The sequence below is a fragment of the Carcharodon carcharias genome, chromosome 4 (assembly GCF_017639515.1).
Source record: "Carcharodon carcharias isolate sCarCar2 chromosome 4, sCarCar2.pri, whole genome shotgun sequence".
NCBI classification, from domain to species: Eukaryota; Metazoa; Chordata; class Chondrichthyes; order Lamniformes; family Lamnidae; genus Carcharodon; species Carcharodon carcharias.
The window spans coordinates 202,532,737-202,555,300 of NC_054470.1; the positions used below are offsets into that span (position 1 = coordinate 202,532,737).

At 45.8% G+C, this 22,564-nt stretch overlaps 1 protein-coding gene and 1 pseudogene across 1 annotated transcript in view; one reads left to right on the plus strand and one right to left on the minus strand.

Annotated features, from left to right (window-relative positions):
- Positions 1 to 22,564, minus strand: part of LOC121276836 (ribonuclease MC-like) — a 116,787-nt gene that overhangs the window by 69,059 nt on the left and 25,164 nt on the right. The gene's annotated exons all lie outside the window — the stretch shown is intronic.
- Positions 1,515 to 22,535, plus strand: LOC121277115 (annotated as a pseudogene).

Here is a 22,564-nt window from a genome sequence, read left to right on the forward strand (position 1 = left end):
GCACGTAGAAAACAGTGGCAGAATCAGACAGAGTCAGCATGGATTTATGAAAGGGAAATCATGCTTGACAAATCTGGAATTTTTCGAGGATGTAACGAGTAGAGTTGATGAGGGGGAGCCAGTGGATGTGGTTTATTTAGATTTTCAGAAGGCTTTTGACAAAGTCCCACATAAGAGATTGGTGTGTAAAATTAAAGCACATGGGATTGGGGGTAGTGTATTGAAATGGACAGACAGGAAACAAAGAGTAGGAATAAACTGGTCTTTTTCCGAATGGCAGGCAGTGACTAGTGGGGTACCGCAGGGATCGGCGCTGGGAGCCAGTTATTCACAATATATATTAATGATTTAGATGAGGTAATTAAATGTAATATCTCCAAATTTGCAGATGACACAAAGCTGGGTGGGAGGGTGAGAAGTGAGGGGGATGCAGAGATGCTTCAGTGTGATTTGGACGAGCTGAGTGAGTGGGCAAATGCATGGCAGATGCAGTATAATGTGGATAAATGTGAGATTATCCACTTTGGTAGCAAAAATAGGAAGGCAGATTATTATCTGAATGGCTATAAATTGAGAGAGGGGAATGTACAACAAGACCTGGGTGTCCTTGTACACCAGTCGCTGAAGGTAAGCATGCAGGTGCAGCAGGCGGTAAAGAAGGCAAATGGTATGTTTGCCTTCATAGCGAGTGGATTCGAGTACAGGAGCAGGGATGTCTTGCTGCAGTTATACAGGGTCTTGGTGAGACCACACCTGGAATATTGTGTGCAGTTTTGGTCTCCTTATCTGAGGAAGGATGTACTTGTTATAGAGGGAGTGCAGCGAAGGTTTACCAGACTCATTCCTGGGATGGCGGGACTGACATATGAGGAGAGATTGAGTCGGTTAGGATTATATTCGCTGGAGTTCAGAAGAATGAGGGGGGATCTCATAGAAACCTATAAAATTCTAACAGGACTAGACAGGGTAGATGCAGGAAGGACGTTCCCGATGGTGGGGGAGTCCAGAACCAGGGTCACAGTCTGAGGATATGGGGTAGACCATTTAGGACTGAGATGAGGAGAAATTTCTTCACCCAGAGAGTGGTGAGCCTGTGGAATTCACTACCACAGAAAGTAGTTGAGACCAAAACATTGTATGTTTTCAAGAAGGAGTTAGATATAGCTCTTGGGGTGAAAGGGATCAAAGGGTATGGGGAGAAAGCGGGAGCAGGCTATTGAGTTGGATGATCAGCCATGATCAGAATGAATGGCGGAGCAGGCTCGAAGGGCCGAATGGCCTACTCCTGCTCCTAGTTTCTATGTTTCTATGTTTCTATAAAATAGTTCATGGCTCACATAAAGATATATCCCATTGACGACAAAGGATTTCAGGAAGGGAATAAACCAACCACATTTTAACCAAGGAAGTTTAGGATTGTATCAAATCGTAAGAAAAAACATACAATGTGGCAAAGATTAGTGGTTAACCAGAGGATTGAGAAAGTTTCAAAAGACAACAAAAGATGACCAAAAATGAAGAAGATAAACTTTGAGGGCAAACTAGCAAAAATAAACAGTAAAGAGCTTCATTAAAAAAAAGGAAGAGAGAGAGGCCAAAGTGAACATAGGCCCCTTAGAGAATGGGGCTGGGGAAATAATAATGGGGAACCAGGAAGTGGCAGAGGAGTTGAATAAATACTTTGCTTCAGTCTTCACTGTAGAAGATACTAATAGTATTCCAAAAATACTAAATAATCAAGGGGCAAAAGGGTGGAAGGAGGAAATAAATACAATAACTATCACTAGAGAAAAAGTACTAGGGAAACTAATGGGGCTAAAGACCAATATGTCACTTGGACCTGATGGGTTGCATCCTAGGATATTAAAGGAAGTAGCTATTGAGATAGTGAATGCACTGGTAGTAATCTTCCAAGAATCCATAGATTTTGGAAAAGTCCCAGAGGATTTGAAAACTGCCAATGTAACACCCTCATTCAAAAGGGGAGGGAGACAAAAAACAGGTAACTATTGGCCAGTTAGCTTAACATCTGCAATTGGGAAAATTTTGGAGTCTATTATAAAGGATGTAATAGCAGAGCATTTAGAAATGCAAAATATAAACAAGCAGATTCAGCATGGCTTCATGAAGGGGAAATCATGCCTGACAAATTTATTAGAATTCTATGAGGAGGTAACAAGCAGAATAGATAAAGGGGAACCAGTGGATGTCATGAATTTGGATTTCCAAAAGGCACATAAGGCTACTTAATAAGAGCCCATGGTGTCAAATTCTCCTGGTTATGCACTTTGGTAGGAAGAATAGAGGAGCTGAATATTATTTAAATGGAGAAAGACTGCAGAAAGCTGCAGCACAGAGGGATTTGGGGGTCCTCATGCATGAATCTAGCAAAAAGCTAACATACAAGTTCAACAGGTAATAGTTAGGGAAATGGAATGTTGGCCTTTATTTCAAAGGGAATGGAGTATAAAAATAGGGATGTTTTGCTAAAACTATACAAGGCACTAGTTAGACCACACCTAGAATATTGTGCACAGTTTTAGTCCCCTTACCTAAGGAAAGATATACTGGCATTAGAGGCAGTCCAGAGAAGGTTCACTAAGTTGATCCCAGGTATGGAGGGATTTTCTTATGAGGAGAGGCTGAGTAGGTTGGGCCTGTACTCATTGGAGTTTAGAAGAATGAGAGGCGACCTTATTAAAACATATAAGATTCTTAGGAGGCTTGACAGGGTAGATGCTGAGAGAATTACCTGGAAAAACTCAGCAGGTCTGGCAGCATCGGCGGAGAAGAAAAGAGTTGACGTTTCGAGTCCTCATGACCCTTCCACAGAACCATTTAAGATGGACATGAGGAAGAATTTCTTCTCTCAGAGAGTAGTCAATCTGTGGAATTCTTTACCACAGAGGGCTGTAGAGGCTGGGTTGTTAAGTTTATTCAAGGCTGAGATAGACAGATTTTTAATCAGTAAGGGAATCAAGGGTTATGGGGAAAAGGCAGGAAAGTAGAGTTGAGGATTATCAGATCAGCCATGATCTCATTGAATGGCGGAGCAGACTTGATGGGCTTAATAGCCTACTTCTGCATCTCATGATTTTATTATGAGACATCATAGATCCTCACATCACATCTATGAATGTTTGACTCCAGTCTGGCTGGTGGCAGCGCATGTACCCTCTGTGAGAATGCTGCTGTCATGGAGATACAGTGGAGGCCCTAATAGTCACTCGATTGCAGGAGGATGATGATGACATGCAGTGAGGACACTCCATAGATCTTCACATAGCCTCTGAAAATGTCTGACTCCTGTCTGGCTGAGGGCAGCTCGCTTACGCTCTGTGATCAGGGCCATCTCAGTGACGCAGCCATGAAACTTTAAATGCATCTGATCCTTTGTCCCCTTCAGGAGCATAGAGTCATAGAGTTATACAGCACAGAAACAGGCCCTTTGTCCCATCAAGCCCCTATCTATTCTCGTCCCATTTTCCAGCACTTGGTCTGTAGCCCTGTATGCTACGTCGTTTCAAGTGCTCATCTAAATGCTTCTTAAATGTTGTGAGGGTTCCTGTCTCTACCAACCCCTCAGGCAGTGTGTTCCAGATTCCAACCACACTATGGGTGGAAAAGCTTTTCCTCAAATCTCCCCTAAACTTCCTGTCCCTTACCTTAAATCTATGCCCCCTGGTTATTGACACCTCCACTAAGGGGAAGAGTTTCTTCCTATCTACCCTATCGATTTTCCTATCTTCCTATCTACCCCCTCAATTTTGTTTATCTCAATCAGGTTCCCCCCTCAGCCTTCTCTGCTCTAAGGAAAACAACCCCAGCCTAATCAGCCTCTCTTCATAACTGAAACACTCCAGCCCAGGCAACATCCTGGTGAATCTCCTCTGCACCCTCTCCGGTGCAATCACATCTTTCCTTTAGAATGGCAACCAGAACTGTACACAGTACTCCAGCTGTGGCCTAACTAGTGTTTTTTATAGCTTCAACATTACCTCCCTGCTCTTATATTCTAGGCCTCGGCTAATAAAGGCAAGTATCCCATATGCCTTCTTAACCACCTCTTGCATGTAGGCATCAGTAATGTTTTCAGGGTGTATGAAGCCAGGCCAGCACTTTGCTCTGAAGGCTGCACAGTGTACAGTATCACTGGTCACAGATGCTGGTGTGATAGGGGCCAGCCCCACCTTTAAGGTGCTGAGAGCACACAGAGAGTATGAGGGAACTCTGTGACACCTGCCCACTACATTCTGGCAGCAATGACCAGCACCACCGAGGTGCAGACATCAGTAATGTGTCCAGGGAGTGTGAGGCTGGACCATCACTGTGGTCTGAAGGCTGCACAGACACAGGGAAGAGGCCCTGGACTGAGACACCTGCCTTTATCCTGTGCAGAAAGATTTCACATCTGAGTGACACAAACACTGCTCATCAGAACAAGGAGCCGCAGGCAGGGGGACATTCTTGGGAGTTTATTGACAATAGTGAACAGTCTGTACAAGTGATCAACACCCGTACCCAGGCTGTGCAACTATTATTACCTAACTTTCCTAACCCTGCTGCTACATCTTGGTGCTCCCCGGACAACCACAGTGGAGGTGGAGGCAGACTGCTGACTGTGACATCCTGTCTGTGATGACTTTAGCGGGCATCCTCTGGAGGGCTGAGACCTGGAGGGTCCTGGCCTGTTTTCGGGGTCCTGCTGTGGGGCAGTGGCCCCCTCCTCAGCTTGTGGAGCTGGAGCTGCAGAGGTCTCAGGAAGAGGGGAGTCACATGGGCCGGTCACTCCCAGAGTCACCTGGGTGGATGGCCCCGGACTGTGCACCTGCTGATCCTCCTCCCTACGCGTGCCCGAGGCTGACTCCGTGAGCAGAAGGGGAAGCTGCAGTGAGATCGAGCTGCCCAGCACCCCTCTCACGTACACACTGTTGGAGGCCAACTATGGCATCAGTGATGGAGTTAAGCCCGGGCAGCAGTGCAGGAGTGATGTCCTGGACCAAGGTCTCCATGGTGGCCGCCATCCTGTCAGTGTTGACCTCAGTGTGTTGCAATACCAGTGCTATCACCTCAGCCTGAAGAATAATGGACCCCTCCATCGTGCCTTGCAATCTGAGGAGTGCAGTGGACATCCCTTCCTGATGTTCCCGAGCTTGTCTTTGCAGCTCCGGCAACTGTGACATGACCGAGTCCAGAGGCTCATCATCTGTCTCAGACTCAGCAACGTCCTGGCCTCCAGCAGTCCTCCAGGTGCCGGAGACCTGGGAAGTCCCTGCCTCCGCCTGCTGTGGATCAGACTGTGCGATGTGCTCACCAGATTGTGACCCTGAGGCTACTCTAAAGCAAGGTCCCACCAAGGTGTATGTCTCTGCACTGGTGAAGTGTGTGGGTGAGCGCTGTGATGGGACTTCAGGGAGGATGCTTTCAGATTCCTCTTCAGAGGTTTCTTCAGGGCTTGATTAGAGGTCCTGGGTCATGGACTCTGTTGGCTGTTCGGCAGATGTGCCTGCGAAAGCAAGGGGAGGTAATTAGTGCATGGCAATGGTCTGTGAAACAGGACAGATCACTCACGGCATAGTTGTCAGATGGATGTTGCAGTGCTGGATCCTCTCTCGGTAGAGCAGTGCCAACCTCACTGTCAACACAGGACCGGTTTCGGTCATCGCCGACTAGCTGGGTGGTTCTGTTTTCAAAGTCAGTGAAGACTTTGATTTCAGGCATTCCGCCACCGGTGTGTGACCTCTCCCTCGTGTGGGCCAGCTTGTCCTGCATGGATAGAGATGGACGCCTGCCAGGCTAGATGATAAGTATGGTTGGAAAGGGTGCAGAGGAGATTCACCTGAGGAAGCAGTCAGACAATTAATCGGTAGCTGCTCTCAATCTATTTGATCTTGGCAATCTCCTTATTCTCGAGCATGTTTTGAGCTTGCAATGTCAATTCGCAATCTCTTCTCGTTAATGCACTTTGTAGAGTGAACATTTTCACAAAGTTACTTGTTATCTATATGGCATTCGATAGGTACCGTTCCTGAATACTCTTTCCCTTTTAAAGCTTCTGCTGGTATCTTTGATATAAAGAATGCCATATCTACCACCTTAACAGGGCGAGAATCTCCAGTGCTAACGTACTTTTTACAACTCTTCATTTCTTTTTCGATTCTCATGCCAAAGGGCAGCATTTGCCTTTTCCCCCCAATGTGAAATATTAGAAATTCTCCCGCACTCAAACATCCATCACAGATTTACATAGGACGCATCACTGAACACAGTAAATCAGTTTCACTTTTCCACCATCACCCAGAGATGGAAATTTCAAAACACACTGCTCCATTTTTAATTTTGTCAATGTCTTATTTGCCCGAATGATTTCTTCAGCCTTGGGATCATTCTCTTCAGTGCCCAATTCCAAAACATCAAAACTGACATCTGGCCTGGTTTGTTTGCCTAGCCAACTGAGTTGCCCAATTAGACTTCTGAGTCCCTCTTTTTCATTTCAGAAGCCGCTGTATCTTTCTGGGAGACCCTACCATGACTGATTGCAATGGGATTGACCTTCTGTAAGTAGAATTGCTGATGTAAAAGGACCTGTGCTCTGCTCTGCCTCATTTCCTATCCAATGTACTTAAATGCACCAGAAGCCTGAATTCCAATTTTAAATTCCACTCAGTGCATTAAAGACAACTATTTCAAATTTGCTATTACTACATCATAAAAACACCTACATGCATCATAAAGATGCCTGCAAGTTTCCCTCCGTGGGGACAATAAAACATTGCCAGTTCTACTTCTAACTGAAGACAGCCCAACTTTAACAAAACTGACCTCACTGAGAAATACCAAACTCTGGAGGCATCATTTAAACCGTATACGCATTTATTTAGCTTCCAGAGAGTCCCCTCTACGTTTGGAGAAAAAATTCCCTTTGAAGTTGGTGTCTCTGCAAAGAAAGTAGCTTTAATATCAATGGACTTATGTTCCCAAGCATTTGTAGCTAATAGAGCCAAAAAGATCTTCAGTGTAACTTTGCCTGCCATAGGTGAATCTACTCTTACATCCTGGTCACCCAATTTTTCTTCAAAAGCTCCTGTTACTAGCCTGGCTTTAGCTTTATAAGTCCCATCAGGAAGCACCTTTTCTGTGCATATCCATCTATGAGACAGAGCTGGTTGTCCCCACTCTGGATCCTTTATTAATTTATAACCTAATTTGTTTGAAGCTACTAAGACTTCTTGATCACATGGGTTTCTGCTCCTTGTAGTGTTACCGGTCTGTGCCATATTCTTTGCCTTGTTAAGCTACGCCCTCTATCCTACCTTCTATCACATTCCAGACTGGTACTGTTTGATCTCTCTCTCCCATTTATAAATGTCTTTTCAGCAGTTTGGGATCTCTTCCTAGAGGCATGTTCACTCCCAGACACTGTCTGAACTGATACTGCATTTCCATGCCTTCCATTTTTATACTTTATGTTCCCAATCCATAGGCCTAACCTCTTGTCCTTTATCTTGTACATTTAACCATTTTTTACATTTTCCAGTAGGCCTTCCCTGCTCTACCTACAAACATCGCATCCTGCCACTGACTGGCCCCTTGGCGAGTATGTAACTGTAGCACCAGCTTTTGGCAGTTGTCGTCTGGGACAAATCACCTCACCCTGTTTGTCCAAATTACTGTCTCTGTCTTTAGATACCTCGTCAACTTCAACTACCTGGTCCTCACAATCATGCAACATACGGGTATGAGAAGTATATGGTTCCTTGTCCCTTCCTACATTTCCGAACAAAGTTGTAGTCCACGCCAGTTAACATTGATAAGTATTTACAAATAGTCTGGTTCCCATGCTGTAAAATGACTGTTTTACCATCTTTACCTGTAATCTTTCCTGGGCTTTTTCATTCTTATAGTGTCCATCTCTCTTATAGTGTACCATGTCTCCCTGATTGGAAACAGTTTCCCATGGTTGTACATTGTATCTTAGAGCTCGCCGAATTCTTTCTGAAACTTGGGCTTTAAGGAATGCTCTTCTTCCTGTGTGTTGGGTGTTTAAATACTCAGAAAAGGTAGAGCTAATTGTAGTTCCCTCCCAAGCTGAGGGATGATCACTCAGGAATTTTTGGGCTTCTACCAAAAACCAACTGATATGGACTATAGACCCCAACCATCTCAGGGAATTCTTGGCATGGACAGCCCATGCTAGAGCTGATGTTAATTTACAGTTTGGTCCATAAGCTGATATTTTGCAAAGTATCTCATCTATAGCCATGCGATTCCTTTCACACACTCCGTTGCTAAAGGGGTTTTCAGCTGCTGTATTCATAACTATTATATTCATGTTTTCGCACATACCCCGGAACTCGTCATTAGCAAACTCCACCCCCTCCGCCCTGCCATTATTTTGCTGGTGGTCCCAATCTGGTCCCCATCCACTTCTCCATTACCTGATCTACAATTCTTTTCTTCATTGTTTATAATTGTCAACTGGCTAAACCTTGTTGCCAAATCTATGCAATGTAAAATAAAAATGTTTCTTTTCTTTATCCCACACCTTTAAAGCCATCGCTACAACTTCATTGAAATCCTTCGCTAAAGATAGGCTGACTATCGGCTGTGACGTTGTCCTTCTGTATTTCTTACATATATCACATCTATCACTTATCTCCTCTATACGTTTAGCGTACTCTCTATCCCTTAGCAACATCTTTAATCCTTGTGAAGAAGGGTGGGCAAACGCCGATGCAATTTTAACACAATTTGCTTTTTGTCCTCTAAACCTCAATCCCCGAACACTAATAATACTTCTTTAATCCCCTCAGAAGAAAAGTTAGGTTTTATTAAAGGAATACAGTAGTGTCCAGATTGTGGAAATTGTAAATCCACAGGTTTTCCAAACACAATGGCCTTGTCATTTTCCACGTCCAGCTTTATTTGCACTTTCTTCATTGTTGATCTGCTCAACAGTAATGGTATTTCGCTGGACACTACATCTGTGCTGATAAAATGATTGACTGCAGCTATCCTACAGGGAATCATCACTACCCTTCTTAAAGATTTTAAGGTATTATCATCTCCAAGTCTAAAACTGGTGGAGCTCTCAAATTATTTAACCTTATTCCAGTCCTCGTCATTTAAGGAGTCCAGGTAGCATTCTAACCAGTCCATTCCACACACATCCGCTATCTAGGACTGCACAGTATCTGCCACCAAGACATTCATCCCTGGGCTGAAACTTCTTGTAACTAATACAATGCGCTCTCTTTGGCCAATATCTCCATCTTCCTCTGAGTCTTCTGTCTCATGTTTAATTTTGAAAACCTTATCACATTGTTTAGGGAAGTTCATTACATAATGATATTTTGACTCGCATCTAAGACAATGATTGACCACAATCTGGGCAGTTCTGAGGTTCATTCTTTTGTTGTAAATCCCTAATTCTTTTCTCCTACCATAACTTTCCAAGGTGTTCCTGTCCCTATTGTTTCTAATTACAAACCTCCTCTCATATGGATGCCTGCAGCCTGTTTCTAAACGACCTCGCCATCCCATTAACATTTTATCCTCCATTTCCTGTCTTACCACTGAATGACCCATTTGCACCATGAATGCTGCTGGAAAGAAATGTTTTCTCAGGAATTTTTTTGAGAGCTTCTGACCTCTGTTCTAGCAGTGTGTGTGTGTCTTTTTGCAAACTTAACTCCCGTTAGAACTAGAAGTCTGTCCATACTCCATACCTTGGCACAGTCTAGTATCTTGAACGCCAGCACCGATTGGGGAATTTCTAGATGGAACTTTTGCAATCTTGCACATAGTTTACTGAATTCTATATGTAATCTTCTATCGAACTTTCCTCCGACTTTCTAATTTTGTCAAAAATCAGACCATGTTTCGAAAGTACTTAATAAATCAACCTTCTGATAGATCTTATTGATAAAACCTAATAATGTTTCCAAACCTTCATCCATGTCCAAATGCTCAGGCTCGAACTCTAAAAATATTTTGCTTTTGTACGGTAACAAAAGTGCCAAGGGCCATTCCTTGTTTTTCCTTTGGCAAGGATGTAACCTGTGTCTACATAGTTACTTCACTCTTCCATTGCTCATAGGGTTCACTCTCCAAAAACATCAGCAGGTAATCATACCCTGAAACTCTACATTTTGATTCAGCCATTCTCCTTTTTTTTGAGTGACTACAAACTCTGCTCTTAAAGTTAACTCCAAATACAGTCTTTTGTCCGAAGAAAGCTTAGTTTGCAATATTGCAACCATCCTCTGCTACCACTATTAAGTTCCAATTGTTGTTGAGAAATGAAGATTGAAACCAAAACAGGCTCCTTCAGATAGAGTTTCGTTGCTTGTCATAAAACTCTCCACAGACCGCACTAGTCTCAGCTGTTATCCCTTTCATTCAATCAAATGGGTACTTAGTTAAACAACCTTATAATTAGCAACTGAACTTCTTTAACTGTTTCCTTCCCTAACAGTGAGCATCGGAAAAGGAGGATTGAATGATTGAACACATGGGCTGAAGAATTGGTGTAGGAGGGCGGACATTAGATTTCTGAGGCATTGATACTGATTATGGAGCAGGTGGGAAATGTACAGGATGGACGGGTTACACAATAACAGGACTGGGACCAAGATACTCGCAGGGAGATTTGCTAGTGCTGTAGGGGAGGATTGAAACTCGATTGGCAGGGGTGTGGGAACCTGAGAGGTAGCTGAGAATGAGGAAAGCAAAACCGGTAAAAGAAAGTAGAAATGTAGAAAGCAAAAGTAGAAGACAGATGAAGCATAGGAAAGTATCAAATAGCAAAAGAATAAAGAATAATGTTAAAAAACCAGAATTACAGGCTGAATGCACACAGAATTCGCAACAAGGCAGATGATTTGAAAGCACAAATTGAGGCGAATGGATATGATTTAATTGCCATTACGAAGACGTGACTACAGGGTAACCAAGATTGGGAAGTGAATATCCAAAGATACTGGTCATTTAGGAAAGATAGGTAAAATGGAAAAGGAGGTGGGGCAGCGCTGTTAATAAGGGACAACATCAGCACATTGGTAAGACAGGATCTTAGGTCGAAAATTATGGGTGGATTTTTTCCAGAATTGCACTAAGTGCAGTAATGGGCAGGTAAAATGGAGTCCTACCCGCCGACAAAAATGGTGGATTTTCACACCATATCTGCCGAGCCCACCTCATTATTTATTCACTCCCGCGAAACACGCCGTTTCCATGGTAGACGGGCTCTCATTCGCCTGCCATCACCCCACTGTTGCATCACGCCAGCCGCCATCTTTAAAAGAGGACTGCCAGCAAAGCGCTCATCACCACCAGCTCACCACTGCTGCCTGGGAGACATGGCCTGCAAAGGAAAAAAGCCTACAGCATCCCTGCTTCAATGACAGGCCCTTGAGGTGACTGCTGGATGCCATGGATGCCCGCTGGGATGTGCTCTACCACCGATCTGGCTGCAGGATGAGTGGCAAAGTCACCATCTAAGCTCGTGAGGCGGTGGCAGCGGTGGTCAGTGCCAACACCCTGCAGAGGAGGACAGCCACCCAGTGCTGCAAAAGGATGAATGGTCTCCTCCGTTCCGCCAGGGTAAGTCACTCTATTCATCACTCCCTACTCACACACTCACAAACCCATCACACACCCACAGGGCCCTCACTCACTGCCAGTGCAAGGGACATCACCATTCACTCTCTCACACACCCCATCATTGTCCTCATCCCATCCATGGGACCACTCTCCACCTACACAGGCCAAGCATACTTATCATCTGGCCCGGCAGGAATCCCGATACACTCTCCCCACCTCTATCCATGCAGGACAAACTGGCTCACAACAGGAGGGAAAGGTCGTAACAAGTGGAGGGATGCCAGAATTCAAAGTTCTCACAGAATTTGAAAACAGAGCCATCCAGCTGGCCGGCGATGACCAGGACCAGTCCTGTGCTGATGGTGAGGTCGACGCTGTTCTACCAAGTGAGGATGCAGCAGTGCAACATCCATCAAACAACCATGCCGTGAGTGCTGTGTCCTCTTTCACAGGCCACTGCCATGCACCAATTACCTCCCCTTGCTTTCGCAGGCACATCTAGGAAGCAGCTGAGGGAGTCCATGACCCAGGGCCTCCAATCAAAGAACAAAGAACAAAGAAAAGTACAGCACAGGAACAGGCCCTTCAGCCCTCCAAGCCTGCGCCGATCATATTGCCCGTCAACTAAAACATTTTGCACTTCCGGGGTCCGTATCCCTCTATTCCCATCCTATTCATGTATTTGTCAAGCTGCCTCTTAAACACCACTATCGTACCTGCTTCCACCACCTCCTCTGGCAGCGAATTCCAGACACTCACTACCCTCTGCGTAAAAAATTAGCCCCGCACATCTCCTCTATAGTTTTCTCCTCTCACCTTAAATCTATGTCCCCTAGTAATTGACTCTTCCATCCTGGGAAAAAGCTTCTGACTATCTACTCTGTCCATGCCACTCATAATTTTGTAAACTTCTATCAAGTTGCCCCTCAATCTCCGTCGCTCTAGTGAGAACAATCCAAGTTTTTCCAATCTCTCCTCATAGCTAATAATCTCCAGACCAGGCAGCATCCTGGTAAACATCCTCTGCACCCTCTCCAATGCCTCCATATCCTTCTGGTAATGTGGTGACCAGAACTGCATGCAATATTCCAAGTGTGGCCTAACCAAGGTTCTATACAGCTGCAGCATGGCTTCCCAGCTTTTATACTCAATACCTCTGCCGATGAAGGCAAGCATGCCACATGCCTTCCTGACTACCTTATCCACCTGTGTTGCCACTGTCAGAGACCTGTGGACCTGTACACCCAGATTCCTCTGCCCGTCGATGCACTTAAGGGTTCTGCCATTTACTGTATAATCAAGCCCTGAAGAAACCTCTGAAGAGGAATCTGAAAGCATCCTCCCTGAAGTCCCATCACAGCACTCACCCACACCCTCCACCAGAGCAGAGACATACACCTTGGTGGGACCTAGCTTTAGAGTAGCCTCGGGACACAATCTGGTGAGCACATCGCACAGTCTGATCCACAGCAGGCGGAGGCAAGGATTTCCCGGGTCCCCGACACTCGGAGGAGTGCTGAAGCCAGAATACTGCTGAGTCCGAATTAGATGATGAGCCTCTGGACTCAGTCATGTCACAGTTGCTGGAGCTGCAAAGACAAGCTCGGGAACATCAGGAAGGGATGTCCGCTGCACTCCTCAGATTGCAAGGCACGATGGAGGAGTCCGTCCGTCTTCAGGCTGAGGTGATAGCGCTGGTATTGTAACACACCGAGGTCAACACTGGCAGGATGGCGGCCGCTATGGAGATCTTGGTCCAGGACATCGCTCCTGCACTGCTGCGCGGGCTTAACTCCATCACTGGCAGTGTGTATGTGAGAGGGGTGCTGGGCAGCTCGATCTCACTCCAGCTACTCCATCTACTCACGGAGTCAGCCTGGGGCCCTCGGGCACGCGTAGGGAGGAGGATCAGCAGGTGCTCACCCCAGGACCATCCACCCAGGTGACTCTGGGAGTGACCGGCCCATGTGACTCCCCTCTTCCTGAGACCTCTGCAGCTCCAGCTCCACAGGCTGAGGAGAGGGCCACTGCCACACAGCAGGACCCCGAAAACAGGCCAGGACCCTCCAGGTCTCAGCCCTACAGAGGACACCCACCAAAGTAATCACAGACAGGGCGTCACAGTCAGCAGTCTGCCTCCACCTCCACTGTGGGTGTCCCGGGAACACCAAGATGTAGCAGCAGGGTTAGGAAAGTTAGGTAATAGTAGTTGCACAGCCTTGGCACGGGTGTTGATCACTTGTACATAATGTTCACTATTGTCAATAAACTCCTAAGAATGTCTCCCTGCCTGCGGCTCCTTGTTCTGATGAGCAGTGTTCATGTCACTCAGATGTGAAATCTTCCTGCACAAGATAAAGGCAGGTGTCTCAGTCCAGGGCCTCTTCCCTGTGCTTTGTGCAGCCTTCAGACCACACTGATGGTCCAGCCTCACACTCCCTGGAAACATTACTGATGCCTGCACCTCGACAGTGCTGGTCATTGCTGCCAGAATGTAGTGGGCAGGTGTCACAGAGTTCCCTCATTCTCTCTGTGTGCTCTCAGCACCTTAAAGGTGGGGCTGGCCCCATCACACCAGCATCTGTGACCAGTGATGCTGTGCTCCAGCTCCTGAAGGGCTGAGGTGCTGAAGGTGGACACAGCATCAGATGTGTCTAAGATTTCATGGCTGCATCTCTGAGATGGCCTTGATCAGGGATCACAAGCAAGCTGCCCTCGGCCAGACAGGAGTCAGACATTCTCAGAGGCTATGTGAAGATCTATGGAGTGTCCTCAATGCATGTTGTCATCATCCTCCTGGGATCAAGCGACTTTAGGGCCTCCACTGCATCTCCATGACAGGAGCATCCTCACAGAGGGTATTGGTGCTGCCAGAAGCCAGACTGGAGTCAAACATTCACATATGTGATGTGAGGACCTATGAGGACACCTCACTGCAAATCGTTATCATCCTCCACAAATCTGGCAGCTACGAGGGCCTCCCAAGTGTGCCTGCCTTGTCTGGCCAGTGCGAGGGCCTCATCCCCATCATCATCACCGCTGTGGACCCTCTCACCTTGATCCCCATCGGCATCCTCCTCATCCGAGGAGATCTCCAGCTCCTCCATCTCCTCCTCAGCCAGCTCCTCTCCCTGTTGCAGCACCAGTTTGTAAAGGGCGCAGCAGACGACGATGATGTGTGACACCCTCTGTGGACTGTATTGCAGGGCTCCACCAGACCGATCCAGGCACCGGAACCTCATCTTCAACATCCCGATGGTCTGTCCCACCAAGCTGTGAGATGCTGCATGAGCCTCATTAACCCATCGCTCTGCTGCAGTCTGAGGCCCCCACACGGGTGTCATCAGCCACGGTCTCTGTGGGTAGCCCTTGTCCCCGAGGAGACAACCCTGCAGCCTCTGTGGACCCTGGAAGGTTGCAGGGATCTGTGAGTGACTCAGGATGTAGGCGTCGTGCACACTCCCTGGAAACCATGTGCAGACCTGCAGGATGTGTTTCTGGTGGTCACACACCAGCTGCACGTTCAGTGAGTGGAAGCCCTTGCGGTTGATGGAGTTCACTGAGTGTAGCAAAGGAGACCTGAATTTGATCATCGTGGTCACTTTCACAGCCACTGGCAGTGGATGCCCTCCATGTCCCCTTGGGGCCAAGTCCTGCAGTAAGTGGCAGATGTGAGCCACCAGGTCCCTAGACATGCGCAGTCATCAGCGACACTGGTTCTCAGTCATCTGCAGGAACGGCAGGTGGTGTCTATAGACCCTGGGTATCGCTAGGCACCGACCAGCCACAGCTCACTGTCGCTCATGGGCAGCGTGTGTGGGAGCCCCTGCTGCCCCTTCTTCATGAGGTTGCTGCTCCTGCCATTGCACAGCCAGGAGCCTCAGTTGCATGCTCCCCAGTCTTCTACGGCCTCTGTAGTCCATCAGGCATACAGCTAGGTCACCAGGATCCATGATCCTGACATGGCCCTCCTGCAGCATGAAAGATAGAGAGACATGGTTATCATGGCTGTACTGATCACCTTTTCTGGCCCTGTGTGACCGCCCCTTAATGCTTCCCGGAGAGTGCTGATCACCCCTCGGATGGCCAGAGATGAGTGGGCTGCATGGCTGCCCTGTCAACCTGCAACATGGGGGACACTGGTCCTAACCAGGATGCTGAGATCACAAGGGGCTGTGAGCACCTCCAGCAGTGACTGCTACATGGCCAGGGTTGGCAAGGAGATTGTACAAAGTGTGCAGTCCAACTGCTCCACGGTCCAATAAAGTGGTGGTGGACTCGAAGTCTGTGCCGGGGGGGGTCGGTGGGGGGAGAAGGGGCTAAGGTATGGAGCACTTGGTGGCCCTTTGTTGCCTCCATGTTGCTTGCATGGGCTGGCAGACCATGAGCCTGACCCTAATCATATCACTGTGACTGCGTCTGATCTGTCTCAGTTGCAAAGGCATGGCCAGTTTATACAGGCGTCCCTAATGCGTGGAAACTTCCCTCGCTTATCCTGCCCCCCACCTCAATTGCCTGTGCACTGGATGTAGCGCTAGGGCAAAACTTGGCCCCCTGCCCCACAACTCAGCAGTTGCCTCCGAGGCTGGCCAGCACTTGCCCCTGTCCCCCCCAGTGCCCCTAAGGTGTGGAGAATGCTGCTGCTCACTCACCTCAGTTCCCTCAAAGTGAAGGCCGCCAAGCACACATTGCCTGCGTGCTGTTGTGAAACACGTCAGTGTGCTTTCCCGCCGACCTGGGTGGACGATATGGTGGGGTTCCAAGAGCCTGGCAGGATGGCCTTTTAATTACATGCTGATGTATTACAGTTAGCTGCCTGCTGACCGATGGTGGGAAATGCAGCCCATCATTGGCGGGCTGAGTGGATGATCAAGACCTGTCTTCACACCATCATGAAGCAGGTGCATGTCACCTATCACACTCACTGCCGGGGGCTCGGAAAATTCCACCCGTAGAATCAGTTTGGGTGGAGCTAAGAAACAGTAAGGGGCAGCAAATGTTAGTGGGAGTTGTTTATAGGCTACCAAACTGTAGTGATAATGTTGGGCACAGTGTAAATCAGGAAATTAGAGCTGCCTGTAAAATGGGAAATACAGTAATAATGAGCAACTTCAATTTACATATAGACTGGGCAAACCTAATTAGCACCAAAGCTGTGGAGGATGAATTCCTGGAGTGTGTACAAGTTGGGTTTCTGGAGCAGTATGCTGAAGAACCAACAAGGGATTTGGCTATTTTAGATTTAATATTATGTAATGAGAAAGGGCTAATCAATAATCTTGTGGTAAAGGAGATTTTGGGAAATAATGATCATAAAATGAGAAAATTTCACATTAATTTGAAAGTGATACAGTTCATTCTGAAACTAGGGTTTAAATCTGAAGAAAGGAAATTGTGAAGGTATGAGGGGCAAGTTGGCTCTGGAGAATTGGGAAAATACATTAAAAGTTTGATGGTAGATAGGTCACAGCCAATATTTAAAGAAATACTACATGGTCTACAACAAATATACATTCCTGTAAGGCACAAACACCCAATGGGAAAAGTGAATCAACTATGGCTAATGAAAGAAGTTCAAAAATAGATCAAAGGAAGTGGCTTATAAGGATGCCAGAAAAAGTGGTAAACCCCAGGATTAGGGGAAATTTAGAACTAACAGAGGCCCAAGAAACTGATTAAGAAAGGGAAAATAGAATATGTGAGGAACTAGCGAGGAACATAAAAGCAGAATAGAACCATAGAAAAGTTACAGTACAGAAAGAGGCCATTCAGCCCATCATGTCTGCACCAACCAAAAGAGAGAAAACAGAAACAAGCTGCTCATTTTAACCCCACTTTCCAGCACCTGGTCAGCAACCTTGCAGGTTACAGACTTCAGATGCAGATGCAGATATCTTTGAAATGAGTTGAGCATTTCAGCCTCAACCACCAATTTAGATAGTGAATTCCAGATGTCCACCACCCTCTGGGTGAATAAGTTTTCCCTCATGTCCCCTCTAATCCTTCTACTAATCACCTTAAATCTGTGCTCCTTGGTAACTGACCCCTCAGCTCAGGAACACAGCTCTTTCCTGCTCACCCTGTCTAGGCTCCTTATAATTTTGTACACCTCAATTAGGTCACCCCTTAGACTCCGCTGTTCTAAGGAAAACAACCCCAGTCTATCCAATCTCTCCTCATAGCTGCAATTTTCCAGACCTGGCAACATTCTTGTAAATCTCTTCTGTACTCTCTCCAGAGCAATTATGTCCTTCCTTAATGTGGTGACCAGAACTGTACACAAAATTCCAACTGTGGCCTAACCAGCGTTTTATACAGTTCCATCATTACACTCCTGCTTTTGTATTCAATACCTCACCCAATAAAGGAAAACATTCCAAATGCTTTCTTGACCACCTCGTCCACTTGTCCTGCCATCTTCAGGGACCTGTGGACATGCTCTCCAAGGTCTCTCACTTCCTCATTCCCTCTCAATAACTTCCCCTTTATCGAGTATTCCCTTAGAACCATAGAATACTACAGCACAGAAAACAGGCCATCGGCCCTTCTAGTCTGTGCCGAAATATTATTCCGCTAATCCCATTGACCTGCACCTAGTCCATAACCCTCCAGACCTCTCCCATCCATGTATCTATCCAATTTATTCTTAAAACTTAAAAGTGGGCCCGCATTTACCACATCAGATGGCAGCTCGTTCCACACTCTCAGCACCCTCTGAGTGAAGAAGTTCCCCCTAATGTTCCCCCAAACCTTTCCTCTTTCACCCTGAAGCCATGTCCTCTCGTGTTTATTTCTCCTAATCTAAGTGGAAAGAGCCTACTCGTATTTACTCTGTCTATACCCCTCATAATTTTGTAAACTTCTATCAAATCTCCCCTCATCCTTCCACGCTCCAAGGAATAAAGTCCTAACCTGTTTAATCTTTCCCTGTAACTCAACTCCTTAAGGCCCGACAACATCCTAGTAAATCTTCCCTGCACTCTCTCAATCTTACTGATATCCTTCCTGTAGTTAGGCGACCAGAACTGCACACAATACTCCAAAATTGGCCTCACCAATGTCTTATACAACCTCACCATAACATCCCAACTCCTATAGTCAATACTTTGATTTATGAAGGCCGGTGTGCCAAAAGCTTTCTTTACGACCCTGTCTACTGTGACGCCACTTTCAGGGAATTATGTATCTGAACTCCAAGATCCTTTTGTTCCTCCGCACTCCTCAGTGCCCTACCATTTACTGTGTATGTCCTACCTTGGTTTGACCTTCCAAAACGTAACACCTCACACTTTTCAGCATTAAATTCCATCTGCCATTTTCTGGCCCATTTTTCCAGTTGGTCCAGATCCCTCTGCAAGCTTTGAAAGCCTTCCTCGCTGTCCACAACACCTCCAATCTTAGTGTCATCAGCAAACTTGCTGATCCAATTTACCACATTATCAGCCAAATCATTGATATAGACAACAAACAACAATGGTCCCAGCACAGAACCCTGAGGCACACCATTAGTCACAGGCCTCCAGTCTGAGAAGCAATCATCCATTACCACTCTCTGTCTTCTCCCACACAGCCAATTTCGAATCCAGTTTACAACCTCTCCATAGATACCAAGTGTCTGAACCTTCTGAACTAACCTCCCATGTGGGGCCTTGTCAAAGGCCTTACTAAAGTCCATGTAGACAACATCCACAGCCTTTCCTTCATCTACTTTCTTGATAACCTCCTCGAAAAACTCTACAAGGTTCGTTAGACATGACCTACCATGCACAAAGCCATGCTGACTATCCTTACTCAGCCCTTGGCTGTCCAAATATTGCTCTTCTACTTGGAATTACTTGTCAAAGTCTCTTTTTGGGCCACCCATTCCCAACCTGGCTTCAAAGGCTGCTCAGCTTGCTTTGTGGAAATGTATTGCACTTAACCTCTGGTGATGAACTGTCCATTCTATTGGTTCAAATGATGTTGTGTATGCAGGCTGTTCAACGTCTTATAGAGTGCCTCTTTACCTCTGTGTTTTCAAATAGAGTTGTTCACCTGGTACAATATTGCTGGGGTTTGGTTTATTACGTGCTTGTTGGTTTAACGGTGCATTATGAAGGACCTGTTCTTGGGACCAAAGTGTACACTATTCAAGACCTGTTTGCACAAGGGAAGTGGTACCATGCAGCTGGAGTAATGCTGTTTTTCTGGGTGACAGTTCACCACCACAAGAGTCATGTGAAACTGGCCAGTCTTAGGAAGAACAAATTGGGTGAAGTGATTAACTTTAGGCATAGCATCCCCTATGGTGACTGGTTTGACATAGTTTCCTGTCCACATTACTTGGCTGAGCTGCTGATCTACCTTGCTATAAGTGTGACCTTTGAAGGATGACACCTTACTTGGTGGTGTGTTGCGTTGGATATTCCCTTGCTTTGTTTACTCCCCCAAAATGCATTACCTCACACTTTTCTGGATTTAATTCCATTTGCCACTTCTCCACCCACTAAACCAAACCATGTAAAAGCTTCTTTAGGTATTTGAAAAGGAAAAGATTAGCAAGGACAAATGTGGGTCCATTACAGGCAGAGACTGGAGAATTTATAATGGCGGAGAAACAAAACAATTACTTTGTGTTTGTCTTCACAGAGGAAGATACAGAAAATCTCCCAGAAATACTAGGGAACAAAGGAGCTTGTGAGAATGAGGAACTGAAAGAAATTAGCATTAATGAAGAGGCAGTACTTGAAAAATTAATTGGATTGAAAGTTGATAAATCCCCTGGACTAGATGAGCTACATCCAAGTGTTGAAGGAGGTGGCTATAGAGATCGTGGATGCATTGGTGGTTATCTTTCAAAATTCTATAGATTCTGGAAAGGTTCCTGAAGACTGGAAAGAAGCAAATGTGACCCGGCTATTTAAGAAGGGAGGAAGAGGGAGAACGAGGAGCTATAGACCTGTTAGTTTGATGTCAGTAGTACGGAAAATATTAGGATCCATTATAAAGGATTTGGTAACTGAACATTTAGAAAAGAATGGTAAAATTGGGCAGAGTCAACAAGGATTTATGAAAGGGAAATCACATTTGACAAACCTGTTGGAGTTCTTTGAGGATGTTACTTGTAGCATAGATAAAGGAGAACCAGTGGATGTGGTGTACTTGGATTTTCAGAAGGCTTTCGATAAGATCCCACACAGGAGATTAATAAACAATTGGAATTGGGGGTAATATATTGGTATTGATTGAGAATTGGTTAACAGACAGAAAGCAGAGAGTAGGAATAAACGGGTCATTCTCAGGATGGGAGGCTGTTACTAGTCGGGTGCCACAAGGACCAGTGCTGGGGCCACAGCTCTTCACAATCTATATGAATGATTTGGATGTGGGGATAAAATGTAATGTTTACAAATTTGCTGATAACACCAAACTAGGTGGGAATGTGACTTGTGAGGAGGATGCAAAGAAGCTTCAAGGCGATTTAGAAACATAGAAACTAGGAGCAGGAGTAGGCTATTCAGCCCTTCGAGCCTGCTCCGCCATTCATTATGATCATGGATTTGGACAAGCTAAGTGAATGGGCAAGAACATGGCAGATGGAATACAACATGAATAAGTGTGAAGTTATCCATTTTGGTTGAAAAAACAGAAAGACAGAGTATTTCTTAAATGGTGAGAGGTTGGGAAGTGTTGGTGTCCAAAGGGATCTGGGTTTCCTTGTCCATGAGCCACTAGGAAGGTAAATGGTGTGTTGGTCTTCATCACGAGGGGATTTGAGTGCAGGAGTAAAGATGTCTTGCTGCAATTGTACAGAGCCTTGGTGAGACCGCACCTGGAGTATTGCATAGAGTTTTGGTCTCCTTATCTAAGGAAGGATATACTTGCCATAGAGAGAGAGCAGCGGAGGTTCACCAGACTGATTCCTGGGATGGCAGGATTGTCGTATGAGGAGAGATTGAGGAAACTGAGCCCGTTTTCTTTAGAGTTCTGAAGAATAAGAGGTGATCTCACTGAAACTTACACAATTCTTTTCGGGCGTGACAGGGTGAGTGTAGATAAGATGTTTTCCCTGGGTGAGGCGTCTAATACCAGGGGACACAGTCTCAGAGTAAGGGGCAGGCTATTTAAATCGAGGTGAGGAAGAATTTCTTCACTCAGATGGTGGTGGATCTTTGCAATTCTCTATCCCACAGGCTGTGGAAGTTCAATCATTGAGTATGTTCAAGACAGAAATCGATAGATTTCTAGATATCAAAGATATCGAGGGTTATGGCAATAGTGTGGGAAAGTGGCATTGAGTAGATGATCAGCCATAAACGAATTGAATGGTGGAGCAGGCTCGATGGATTGAATGGCCTACTCATGCTCCTATTTCTGATGTTCCTAAAGTGTGGTGAACAGAACTGGACACAATTACTCCAGCCGGGGCCTAACCAGAGCTTTATAAAGGTTCAATATAACTTCCCTGCTTTTGTATATGTCTCTATTTATGAAGCCAAGATCCCATATGTTTTGCTCGCCACTCTCAATATGTCCTGTCATCTTCAAAGCTCAATGCACACATACCCCCAGGTCCCTTTGCTCCTGCACACTCTTTAGAATTGTGCCATTAAGTCTCTATTGCCTCTCCCAACCCCTTCTGCCAAAATACATCACCTCATATTTCTGCATTACTTCATCTTTAACTATCATGAGGTCTAGAAGCCTCTGAACTGTCCAGTCTGGATGTTTCCTGATATCTTTTTGTCTCATGCTGCATTCTTCCTAAGAATTACCTATATCCCTGTTTGGTTTTTCTGTGAATTCTGATATTGTGTTAGTTGTTTCTAAATTGAAATCATTCATGTGAATGATAAATAACATGGTCCCAACACCAATCGTTGTGAAACACCAATGCCCAGTCTGAATAATTTCCCTCCACTGCGGATCTCGGTTTTCTGTCTTCAAGGTAATTTCCTCTCCATTTGGCTATTTGGTCCAC